The sequence below is a fragment of the Sinohyriopsis cumingii genome, chromosome 8 (genome assembly GCF_028554795.1).
Source record: "Sinohyriopsis cumingii isolate HCF-2022 chromosome 8, ASM2855479v2, whole genome shotgun sequence".
NCBI classification, from domain to species: domain Eukaryota; kingdom Metazoa; phylum Mollusca; class Bivalvia; order Unionida; family Unionidae; genus Sinohyriopsis; species Sinohyriopsis cumingii.
Window position 1 is genome coordinate 32,281,140 of NC_142968.1, and position 12,915 is coordinate 32,294,054.

Consider the following 12,915-nt stretch of genomic DNA (forward strand, 5'->3'; position numbering starts at 1 on the left):
ACGTACACTCACACATTCATACAAACGTACTATAGGGGTAAAATGTTTTTTTTTGTTTTGTTTTGTTTTTTTGAGTTATTGGCAATTGAAAGTCTATCTCTTTTCTAGAGATGTGGGCCTTTGGTTTTTGGTGTAGGGGTGAGTTTAAGCAATCAACTTTAACTGCCTTAAGCCTTTGCCACGGCCGAGGCCTACTTCTGATGATGATGATTGGGTTGAAATCACTAAGGGTGGTACGGTAGGCTTAGTCACAGGGTTGGCGTGTTTAGCTCAGGAAGGTCGTATTCTCTTCGGTCGTGAGAAAGAAGTCTGATACATTTGTTTCAGACTTCTTAACTCCGCTAAAATGTCTAACAGTACCATGACCGTTTGATTTTCACCCTCTTGTTTCTTTGCTGCTGCTTCTTTTGTTGTTGTTGTTTTTTTTCTTACCTCTTCTTGCTGTTGTTGCTGTAAAAGAAAATCTTGTTCCGCTTCCTTTTGTCGTTGTATAAATTTCTCCAATTCTTCTTTCTGTCTCTGTCTAAAATTCTCCACGTGTGGTAATGAAGGTGACGAAGGTTCCGGAACAAATTCTTGCGAGGTAAGAAACTCCACAAAATCCCAATATACCTCTTCTGAAAGTAAGTCCGGGTTCCCTTGTGTAGTCTCCACTGCTGGTGCACCCCAATGGATCGTTTTCTGAGTTTCCGTCATGTTGAATCACTGTCTCGCATCGATTGACTGCACACAGGCGGTAGCGAATCTATATAGACCACGTGACGTCACAGACTGTTCTCTTCGGATTGGATGCGAGCTGACTGAATTTTGTAACGCGTGTTTGGATTGGTCAATGAACTCAATCCGTTTCAATCCTTCCTCTACCTATAAATAAGCGCAGTTCACTGCATTGATTTACCTGTTTTCGTCGCCTCAGCATGTGGACTGACGTTGAATCTTCCACCCTTGTGTCAACAATGATGTTCAGGACGGACATGCTAATGTATGGCCGATCCAAGTGGACAGTTGTCCACAAGTCAGACACCAGTCTGTGGATACGAAGAGTGTATGTGGAAAGACAAGGATGCCTCAAGAGGACTCTAATTTATGGCCCTGCAGTAAGACGCAGCTTGAGGACAAGAAGATGCCACAGATGCCCTTTATGTTAAGGGCATGTTAACATAAATCCAAAGGCACTTTTCAGGGCCACCCACACCTCTCGAAAAGAGATAGACTTTCAATTGCCTACCCTTTTTTATTTTTTTTTTATTTTAAAAAAAAATAGAGATCCTCCCTGTTTGAATTTTCGTATGTTCCCTTTTCATAGACTCATCAGGTCGGAACCCTATTAAAATAGGGTCCCGACCCTGTTCCATTTTCCCTTGTCACTCAAGAGACCCAAGATTTTTTTTTCTATGTTCAATTCCCCTTAAGGCTAGAGTGACCCAAGACTTTTCCCCCATGTTCAATTCCCCTTGAGGCTAGAATGACCCAAGACTTTTTCCCCATGTTCAATTCCCCTTGAGGCTAGAGTGACCCAAGACTTTTTTCCCATGTTAAATTCCCCTTGAGGCTATATTGTCCCACGACTTTTCCCCATGTTAAATTTCCATTGAGGCTAAACGTTCCCAAGGGGTTCTGTAATGCTAATTCCCATTGAGGCTAATGTATCCCCATTCACTACTGTCGTACACAGATTCTGAGCTGTCTAAATCTGATGAAAGGAATTATTTCTTTGGGAAAGATTAGGGACCACCGCCCACGATTGGGGAGAATAAATTAGGGTATACACTTTAAAGCAATCTGACTTTCAAGTGACGACCCTAGTCGAATTTCTTTAGTCTGAAAGAAACAGCGACAAGTTACGCAATTTTAGTTTCACGTAATATTCTAGTATATGATTGTTTGTTTTTATGATAATGTGTATGCTATGACTAGGTTTCCATTTTATGTATCGTTTATTCAGTTCGTGGGAATGTGCTGATGCTAGAGATACTATGTAATTTATTTTATTCAATTTCATGGAAAGTGTTGATGCTAGAGATGTTATACAATTTATTTTATTCAATTTCATGGAAAGTGTTGATGATAGAATTGTTATGGAATTTACCTTTTTAATTATACAGTTATTGATTCATTGGTGGAATTGACTGCATGCGATCCAAATGTTCATATGTGCAGGATTTCATATGGTTATGTGAAATAACTTCCTTTTGTTGTTAGGACGGTACAGATCATCGTGAGTTCACGATAATTACCTAATTATATCTGATTTTGTAATGCTTGGATAATCTTGTAATTAAGGAATGCCATGAGTTATATTTCTTTTGAATTTCATGCAATAGTAATCGAACATGTAGTAGCATATGTAAAATAATACGGCAATATTTGGTAGACGTTCACGTGGTAATTTAAGACCTGCCGCTGGAAAGCGAGGTCAATGTCCTACCGTACTAAGTCAGAATTTACGCAGTGTGTGGATAACAACATGATCTGAATAACATTAAGTGAATTGTATGTACCTCTAAATAGTAGGCATACATAATTATGGGGTAAATATGCCATTTAACGAACAGCATTCTGAGAGGAAGACGAGACAGTCCGAGGACAGGAGTACGGGGAAAAGAGAGAAAGAAGGACGATGTCAGAATAAAGGACCAGGAAGTCCATGAAGGGGCAGAAAATGGAGCTTAGGACGGATGAACTAGGAGACGTTGATATACGGTCAAAGTGAATGAAGGTGATGCAATCGATCATGGACATTGCGCTCTTTTCACCTCTCATTATGATGATGTAATAAATCTATATTGGACACACCAGATAAATTCTACTTAGATAATCTAACTTGAATTGGAATTGGCGTTATTAATTTGTTCTGCCTAAATTTGTTGTTTTCTTGTCAAAATGGAGCTCGTATTGTTTATTTCTTCCAGTATTCTCGTTCAGTTCTCTGTTGAAATTCCATTCTTCTTTCACTCCCGCCGGGCTATAATATCGCGGGAGGTCATCCTCTGGATAACGCCAGCCAAACCCAATTAACCACCCCTCTTACTAAGAATGTGACGTTACACTGTGTATCCATCATTTACAAACCTTTATTTTTCAATTGCTACGATCCACATACAAAGGTCAATTGAAATAAATTTATTCCTTTCTTGCAAGCGTCCGACAGTCAGAACTGATTAGAGGGTGAAAACTTTAGTATGAAATACGGCCTGGTCTCCGCTACCAGTAATGTCAGAAAAAGTGGGAATATACTTGTTGGTCTATATCGAAACAAAAGGACAGATGCACAAGAAAAGCACATTATGTCGCTCATTCTGTCATTAAACTGAGGCATGCAAAATAGCCATAATGAGGTGGCGAGTTAGGATGTATGTTACAAACTATTATTAAGTCGAGGACAAACGTTTACGTCAGCAGATGATGAAAAACAACTTGCAAATTTCATATTTGGTTTAGACGTGACAACACTGGACGTGACGGTAAAAGTAACATTTCACTCGACCGACAGTCCAAGGGCAGCATATGACATAGCGTTGTCAGTCAACTAAGATACAAAGATACAAAGTACTACATCTTCGCTAGCCAAGGTTCGATTATGACAACCCTATTTACACTTTGGCGTATCGAGCAGATATATTTGTGCTTCGGGTCTGTGAATTTCATTGGATGCGGCGGCAAGCCACCGTATTCAATCAAAATTACGTTGTTCAAACTGAACACTGTTCCTACATGATCGAGACAAGGAGAGCACACAACCTGAACGGACTGATAAATAAGCAATTTTCCAGTGCCTGTCCGTCTGTGCACAAATACGTTTCACGCAAAAACACATGTAATAGCTTCCCTTTGGTACTCAGCCATACTTTCGATGTTAAACTTCCAAAGTATCCTTTTTAGGCCAATTGCCCCCACCATTTTCGACCGATGTACAATGCGCCACGTTACTGGTTAGTAGGCGTTACATACAAAGAGATGCAACTCATGAAATCCAATAGCTGTCGCTAGGACAAAACACCAATATATATGTTCGATCCGCCAATGTATAGATAGGATTATAACATCGGAACCTTGGCTAGCGAAAAAGCAAAGTAGCTCTGGCCAGGAACGGCCTAAGCAAACGTGGGGCAAAATTTGGATCATTTTGGCGGGGCCCCTGGATTTACGCGCGGGGACCTGTGAGCACGGCATTTAAAAATAAACGTTTAAACAAGTTTTATAAGATACTGTACTTAAATTTTCTTCCATCGCTTTAAAACTGATTTCTCTTTCTATATATATTTCTAAACTTTATACTAAGGCACGGGGCCCCTGTGAGCGCTGGGCCCAGTTGGGCCAAATCGGTTCAATCGGTCTAAGGCCGGCCCTGTCGTTGCCCGTCAAATGTTTTGTATAGCTGTTGTTCCGTTTATGCCGTCTCGGAAAGATTCAAAAATCGCAAGTTTTGTGTTTTATCCTTCATCATGCCACCCAAATTAAAAAGCAGCTGTCCAACCGCTGACTGAGGAAACCTGTCCGTTGTGCTATCACTGCGTAACTGAACCTTCCAAAATCGAACACTATCCAACCACTGATTTGGTGTTAGTAATTTGTAACTTCTCTTTAAAGCCAAAGTCAAAACTGTTATCCCTGGCAGTTGCGATCTCGTTAAAATGCTAAAATTAAAAATTTGTATTTGTCCGCAATATTGTGACCCTGGGTGGCCGAGTGATCTATAGCGCTCGTCTTTACCGATCACTGCCGTCTCACCTCTGTCCGCGTGGGTTCGAGCCTTGGTTCGACTAATACGGATATGTGAGAATACTATCAGCAGATTCTCGTGGGTCGATGGTTCTTATCGCGGTTTTCCCGGGTTCTTCCACCACCAGTTATACTGGCCGCCTTGTACAGCCGACCGTGCTGAAAAATGACGTAAAACCCCCAAACAACAATCCGCTATCTTGCCATAGAGTTACAGTAGCTATCTAAATATCGCCGGCTCATGCGACCTGTCAGTCCAAATGTGACACTGCAAATTCCAACTGCTGGTTTTGTGCATTTAATTGTTTAACTTACAGCGCAAGTCAAAGTAGTGGTGGTTGTTTTGGCTCAACGCCATTGCGCAGCACAATATAGGCTAGGCATGGCGGCCAGTATAACTGGAGGGAGAACCCGATAAGAACCACTGACACACTGGAAGATAGATGTAAGCTTTTCACGTACCACATTGGTAGAGCCCGTGCTGGTAGTGTTCTTTTAGGCAAACGCTTTAGACCACTCGTCCACCCCTGGAACCGAAAGAAAGTCGAAATTGTGATAACAACATGGGTTTTGAATTGCAATCAAAGAATTTAGGCACCAGCTTGTAACATGAATTTGTTTGTATTATATTTGGTCTATCGTTTCAAAGAGAAACAATAATCGATTGCAAGCATTTTGCTTATACATTGTTATGTAAATTTGTTTGCATTTGTTAGGCTTTGTTCATTATTATATTTAATTGTATTAAGTACTTGACCTTGTCCAAAATCAGGTTAATTGTGTATCTGAATATTAACTTTTAATTTTGCAAACAGATAATACATAGCTAATATTTTCCATATGAGTGTGGGTTAAATATTAGGATAATTATCAATAGAAGTAAACGTGTTAATTTGGGTCTGCGTCTAGATTAGTGAGTTCCCCCATCAAAATACCAGATTACCAGATGTTTACGACATTTTATATAATAATTTTAGTAACAGATTTTATCTTGTAAACAACTTGGACTGTTCTTGAAATGGAACGTTCCATTAAGTCATGGTATTTCCAGAAAATGCGAATTGTGACCTAGATCAAGTTGAGGGTTTTTATAATCTTGCTTATCTAAAAACTATTAACTCTTGCCGTAACATCTTGAGGCAGAATCATTTCTATTGTTGTGTTCAGCATTTAATTTGGGTGAATTATCTATTTAAAGTAATATTCAATGGAAATAAAAAGCGTTCTTTAGTAATTTTAGTAAATTTAGACAAGGACTTCTTAGATTATCCTTTTGTGATTAATTAGAAGAATGTTAGCACATCATCACACTTCCGGTCCCTGGTACATTAGTACACTCAAGACTACAGGCACGTCAACACCATCAGCGGTGGATCTTACTTCAAACGCTACTGGAATTTAATTATAACCTTATTCACTAGGACTGGTGATATAATTTTTGGACTATTTGGGATTCAATTCGCAATACTGTAAGTTCTTTTCCAATTTTCACTTTGTATCATAGGGATATAAACTATTTGTTGAATTTTAAAAAACATGCTGGTTTTCGCTCTTTTCTATTACTCAGTTTAAGATCGTAATATCACAATCCAGTTTATGTCCCAGGGTTAAATTGGTGCCTCTTCCCTAAAGCAAGATAAATGGGAATGTATCCTTACACGGATCTGGCACTCGTCACGATACAATTTTCGGTACAGCCTATATATTTAAACATCTGCTAAATGGATGCGACTGATCTGGCACTGTTCGTTTATGCCATTTCGATTTTAGCATTAGCTGGAACTTTCGAGACATAAGCTTCGCAACATCGAGCATTTTCTTTAACATTCAAATTGCCATCAACATAACTGATGTATTAATGCCATTTGAAAGTTTTTTGTTTTCCACACCCACAAATGTTCAAGTTGCATATAATGTTACAGCAAATTTTCTGTTGGTTCTATAACGATGCCTTGGAGTCTACCTGTTTCGTCAATGGGCGCATAGCTATGCAATGCTGGCGCATAGTTATGCAAATACGCGTGTAGGGGCGTCTTGTTGGGTACTTGCCCCATTTCGACACTGTGGATTATATTCCACATATAAGTGCTTTTAGCTAGGTCAGTATCACTGAGTTGCTGGCTGCTGAGTCACGTGGTTTCTAGATGTGTCTATTTAAGTACAAAACCATTCTATCCATAATAAGTAACTTTTACGGAACCACCGACGTATTCCATGAATACATTTCAAGCTGATATATAGCTTACTGGAATTATTGTCACAAGGATTTTAAAATCTTCTCAGGTATTGTTTATTTGTCATTTCTTCAAAAATAAAAGTAAACAAGTAACAGTTACAAACAGTTGTCCTAATATTCATTTCTTGGTCGGGATCGAGCTTCATCGGGAAATATCTATCTTGATGATACATGTTTTGACAGGGTGTGTGTGTGTGTGTGTGTGTGTGTGTGAGAGAGAGAGAGAGAGAGAGAGGTCTATAATAGGACATAATCTAACAGCCTCCTTCAAATCCCGATACGTATTTTTCTAACTGTTTGATCAACATATATCAAATGGCTGCGGAAAAGATACCAAATAAATTGATCTGATTTAAGTATCAAAAATGCATTACATTGAGACTAAATAAATGTGTTCGAAAGCACTCAACGTAATGTCTGCTAGTCATTTTGATTTTCAATTCTCGAGATGACATTTTCACTTGGAAAATTAAAACATTTTAAACTGGAAAAGATAAAACATTTTAGAACATAAAAAATTTGGCTAACTAATTTTCACAAGAACAGTAATAAAATAACACGAATAGCATGGCAGAACAAAGAATGTCTTTATAAAACACAAACATGAAACTGAAATGCATTCATATATAATAAAACGATGTGTATCGTTTGATTACAAAACAGATGTGAAAAACAGATGTGTATCTTTTGTGAAACATGGCCAGTTCTGTTAGAGAAAATGAAAAGAAACGAAGAAAAAAAAAACTAACATAATTACTGGGCCGATACTGCGGGGCAGTTGGCAGAATGGAATTATGCACCAACTTGAAAACGAAACTAAGCAATTTTTTTTCACGACGATTTTGACTGCTGAATATAAATGGAAATAAAAGTGGGCCTTCCTCTAACATTATATTCTGTTTCACGTATGAGAATTCACATGATATACCAGTATTGATACTAAGTCCGCAAGCCAACAGCAAAACAGGTTAAATTTTTACCGCGTAAACGGGGGCGCAGGTGGTTTGAATAGTCGTCGTGTGTCATTACAGCATATTATACTATCAGGCAAATTAAATTTAATTTCTGAATACTGTACTATGCAATTTATGATTCAGAAAGTTGCACATCGCAAAGAAATTCTAAATTAGGTTAGAATCGTTTTAACGGAATTGTGTAAGGTTTCTGGAATACTCATAATGATGACGAACGAAACTACCGTATATACTAGCCAACAAGTCCAATCCAACTGCATACATCATAGACCATGACCTGTCGTCGCATAATGCACCGGCAGATCAGGTTAAATGTAGTTTGTTCCACTTATTAGTCCAAAGAAGCTGCATAGACTGCTCCATCTTCGCTAGTCAAGGTTCCTATCTAAACCTTGGCATATGGAATATATGTGTGCTTCGTTTGTGCATATTTCATTGGATGCAGTGGCAAGCCATCGCATCCAATCAAAATTAAGTTATTCAAATTTGAACCCCGTTCCTACGTGATCGAGATAATGGAAGCATACAGCTTGAATGGACTGATAAATAAACACTTTCCCAGTGCTGGTTTGTGTTCAAACAAATACCTTTCATTTAAATAGACCCGTAATATCTTCTCTCTGGTATATAGTCATACCTTCGATGTTAAACTTACAAAGTACCCTTTTTAGGTCCAATGCCACAACCGTTTTCGGCGAATTTCAATGCACCACGAAACTGGTTAGTTGGCATCACATACTAAGGGAGGCAACACACGAAATCCAGTAGTTGTTACTAGGACAAAGCACCGATATAGCTATTCGATCTGCCAAGGTGTAGATAGGGATATCGAAACCTTGGCTAGCGAAGTTGAGACTGCTTGCGCATTATGCCACGGCGGGGCCCCGAGTAGCCGAGTGGTCTAAAGCGCTCGCCTTTACAGGTCACTGACACTTCACCGTAGTCCGCACGTGTTCGAGTCTTGGGTTGGATCCTAATTGCACGTTAGTATATACGGTACACACGTGTCGCCAATGAAGGCATACCTCAGGTAGATCATACGGTATCTAATGCTATATTTCCTTACATTAAGGAGTCTCATGTGCCTTGTACAAATGAATGAGTAAATTTCCCTTTAGAGAACGAGTATACATTTAGCTCCGCTGACTCTTCAGTAAACGATCGGAGTGGGAATGGAGGTGAGGGCATATTCCTTAAGTTCATTTGTAACGAAAGTCAAAAATGTCACTTTGTAGTCACTTTTCAGACAAGATTCTTCATTATGCGTGACTAAATATATGATACAGCAAGCAGCACTTCCAAATTTAGGAAAATTGGCTCAACAGAAAATATACAGAGCAATTCAGAATGTGCACATAGGTGTAAAAATGTATGCAAACTTTACAAAATACATCTATGAAATAAACACAAGGAAAAACTTTCTGATTCCAGACTTAATCCAAATTTATCTTGAAATATATTAATGTAATTGAACAGGGGTTGCAACACAAATAATAATTTTGGCATGCACAACAAAGTTTACAAAACCCAAACAAAATATTTTGAAATGGAGGGTTTCTGTCACAGAGCAAAATATAGTATTACAATATGGTGGACCCTCTATATCTTTTATATAAATATACAGGGTTTGTTTCAAACCCTACACCATCACCACAATCTGAAATGGACCCTGGCGAAAAACAATGTCTGGCAACAGTAGGAACTAATTATATTATTTCAATCAATAAAACACAACGTAAATTAGGATAATTTTCCTTGGTATATTTCTTCAAACTGTTTTACGTTATGGTAATGACAGAAATATGGGATTAGAAGTATGCACCTGGAAATGAAATAATTCAAAATCACATATACAGAATGATACTGAAATTGCAATAAATGTATCCTCTATTATGGTTTAAAGTGAATGTGGTGAATATTAACTTTTTCTTTCTTATGTAGTATATGTGTGTGTGTGTGTGTGTATTTTTTATGTAGCTTTAAAAAATTTTCAGTTATATTGTTACAATCTGCAGTGTGGCAGTTTATAGTGATGTCAAGCACTGAGACATCATGCCGCAGACATGTAGCATGATGTCCCATCTGGTCACAATATCTTGACACCAGGATAACCAGTCTTCTTATGTAGGAAGATGCACACAATATTGGATTACATTAATTTTAATGAGCAGGACGTGATAACCTACACATTTATATCCTATCCTAAAAGACAGGATGGTGATGGCATAATTAATTAGGTACGTAAAGTTAAACATGCTTTATTTATATATGTCTACATTTGTATTGCTTAAAATGCAGGCAATAGATTAATTTAAACATTAACAATTATTTAAACAATATATCAAGGATAATATTCTACACTAGATATCACATGATCTGGCTTAACCTAGTAATGATTCAACTATGGACACTTGAAATTCCATCAAAACATACCCTAAAATGGGAATGCATGACAAATACAGAAGGCTTCATTCCAGTTAGGATGGTTTCTTCATATCTTCATGACATTTGTTATGTAAGTATAGCTCAAGAGGTGTAGAAGATGTAGATATTTGTGTAAGAATAATATGCTACACTAGATGTCGGATGATCTGGCTGACTCTAGTAAGGCTTCCAATTATAGACACTTTAAATCCTAACTGGGCATTGAATTGTACCACAAGATGTAATTGTGTTATATATACCTATGTCAATACCAATCATGTGGTATTTGCCATAAACTTTTGAAGAAAAAGTTTAATTTTGTTCACGATTCATCCTACAATTAACATTTTAAGGAAAGTGATCAAATTTAAACAAAATATCTAAGATTATGAACATTATAATATTTGTTCACATACATAAAGTTTGTTTCACAACATATTTGAATAAGACAATTGTGGATATTTTTCTTTTTGTGTTTTATAGAAGTTTTCGTAAAGGTAGCACGGGATTGATTCGGACACAAACTTAACTTCGACACTGATAAAACCAGTCTAGAAACGTATAACAGAGCGAAAAATAGTTCCAATATTTTTAAGCATAATTTCCACCAAAAATTACTGAATCGTCAACTTCATGTCGTAGTTTTTGGAGCATGTACCATATTTAAAAGAAAACAAACATAGCTGCGTCTAAACCAATTAAGATGCTCTCAAAAAGTTAGGAACAGACGTAAATGTTGCTCCATAATACACTTCCGGTTACCGCTTGAAGCCTAATAATTGGCTATAGAATCATTTAGGTCAATGTACACGCCACAGTTATGAATCGGTATAGAGCTTTTACTTAATCTGACAGGCGTAGACCCTGAACGGCAAGGAAAACAGGTAACTTTTAAAGTTCTGTATGCTAGCTCACATGTTGCACGTGTATTTGAAACGGAAGTTGTTATCTTGCGACGCCCTTTCCGCTCATAAGGGATTTCCACTTCCGTTTCAAGTTGTAAACAAATGGCGGAAACTTACAAACATTGAAAGCTTACAATATTTCGTTTCAGAATAAAGAAAATACCAACGCATAATATATGGATCTCTCATTCTTATCAAGAACTAATTATCTAAATGTTTTAATTGAAAATCTAAGCGGATCTTCTTTAGTTAGGCATAAATTAATTACCAAGTGGTGTCTGTCTCGTGTCACCTTCATGGTCTCGGTTTCAGAAACTTGGGATTTTGGTTTAATTTATTCTGTTTCGGTTCTGGACAGGGCACTTTTACGTGCCTCACGTCCAGCGAAACCAGTAACACTAAGTATTAATGGCATGTATAATTTTTGTAGACGGTGTCCAGGAGTGATTGTGATTTCCTTTTGATGTCTTGGAAGACTTGAATAAATTCTGTAGTAATAACTGGAGTTTGGTATTTTGTCTGTCAATTTTATTTTGACGTAATTATATTAGGAAGAAGTTTCTCTTTACCGTTAGGAGCATGCTGATAATGGACAACACTGGCGAACATGGAATCGTCAGTCATTAAAATGGGGTGCAGGCTGACCATGTGACATTGCATTTGTTTTATGATATTCTTTTTTCAGTTATCCTCATTGATATCAGGTCTAGCTTTATTCATGTTTAAGGATGACATGTTTACATGCAATTATTCAGTTTATTTGATTTCTCATACATCCATATTCCCCTCTAAGGTCATTATTTTTTTACAACTCTTTGTCAGTGTTCAAAGAATTTTGTTTTAGACAGTCCCACGGCCCGGTTGTTGTTGTAGGGTTTAACACCATCTTACAGCACACGATAGACTATACATGGTGGCTAGTATTAATGGTGGAGGTAGAACCCGGGAAAACATCGGAAAGAACCACCGACCCACGAGAAGCTACTTGCAGACTTTCACACAGACCCACATTGGCTGAATCCGAGACTCGAACACACGCAGACAGAGGTGAGATGTCAGTGATCCATAACAGAGAGTGCTTTAGACCACTCAGGTCCCCTGCCCCCAGGCTGGTAACTTAAATAAACTAACAAGCCCTGACTAAAATTCCACAGGCTCAGTCAATGATTTTCACAGGCCCAGAATTTCCCCATTTGTAATACTGCCACACAATGTCACAATAGCTACAATTCAAATATAAATTCAATAGGGTTCAAAGGGGTTTGAAGGTATTGCAAGTGTCATGAGTGAATCCTGGACAGAACCAAGTTGACATGTCGATGTGTTGTTTGCAGTATATGCAAAGAATTATTACCTCCCCCCCCCCCTTTTTTTTTTGGGTGTGCTTCACAGTGTAAATCTCCATCAACCAAGAGTTCTGGAATTTAGTTTTGTGGGGCTTTGCTGATAGCTAAATGCTTCCTAAATCAGCTTTAAAAATGAATTACACTTGAACACTATTCTGACAACTGAAATGATCATGCTCTGCGTTCTATATATGCAGTGAAATTCAACTTCAAAGAAATGTTGCCACTGTTCACAAACTTGTCAAAGGTATAATACATATGACATAAACATTCTCATTTAAGGTAATGATAAGTAATTTGTGCTCTGC

At 37.8% G+C, this 12,915-nt stretch overlaps 1 protein-coding gene across 4 annotated transcripts in view; it reads left to right on the forward strand.

Annotated features, from left to right (window-relative positions):
• Positions 1–8,726: 8,726 nt before the first annotated feature.
• LOC149793243 (uncharacterized) overlaps positions 8,727–12,915 on the forward strand; it is a 72,309-nt gene continuing 68,120 nt past the window's right edge. The window contains exon 1 of one of the 4 annotated variants that reach the window (XM_089967203.1): positions 8,727–8,915. The gene's annotated coding sequence lies outside the window, so the exon portion shown is untranslated. Of the gene's footprint in view, positions 8,916–8,940; positions 8,963–11,117; positions 11,241–12,915 lie in introns of those variants that run through there. The other 3 variants (XM_089967204.1, XM_089967205.1, XM_089967202.1) reach the window with 3 other exon arrangements.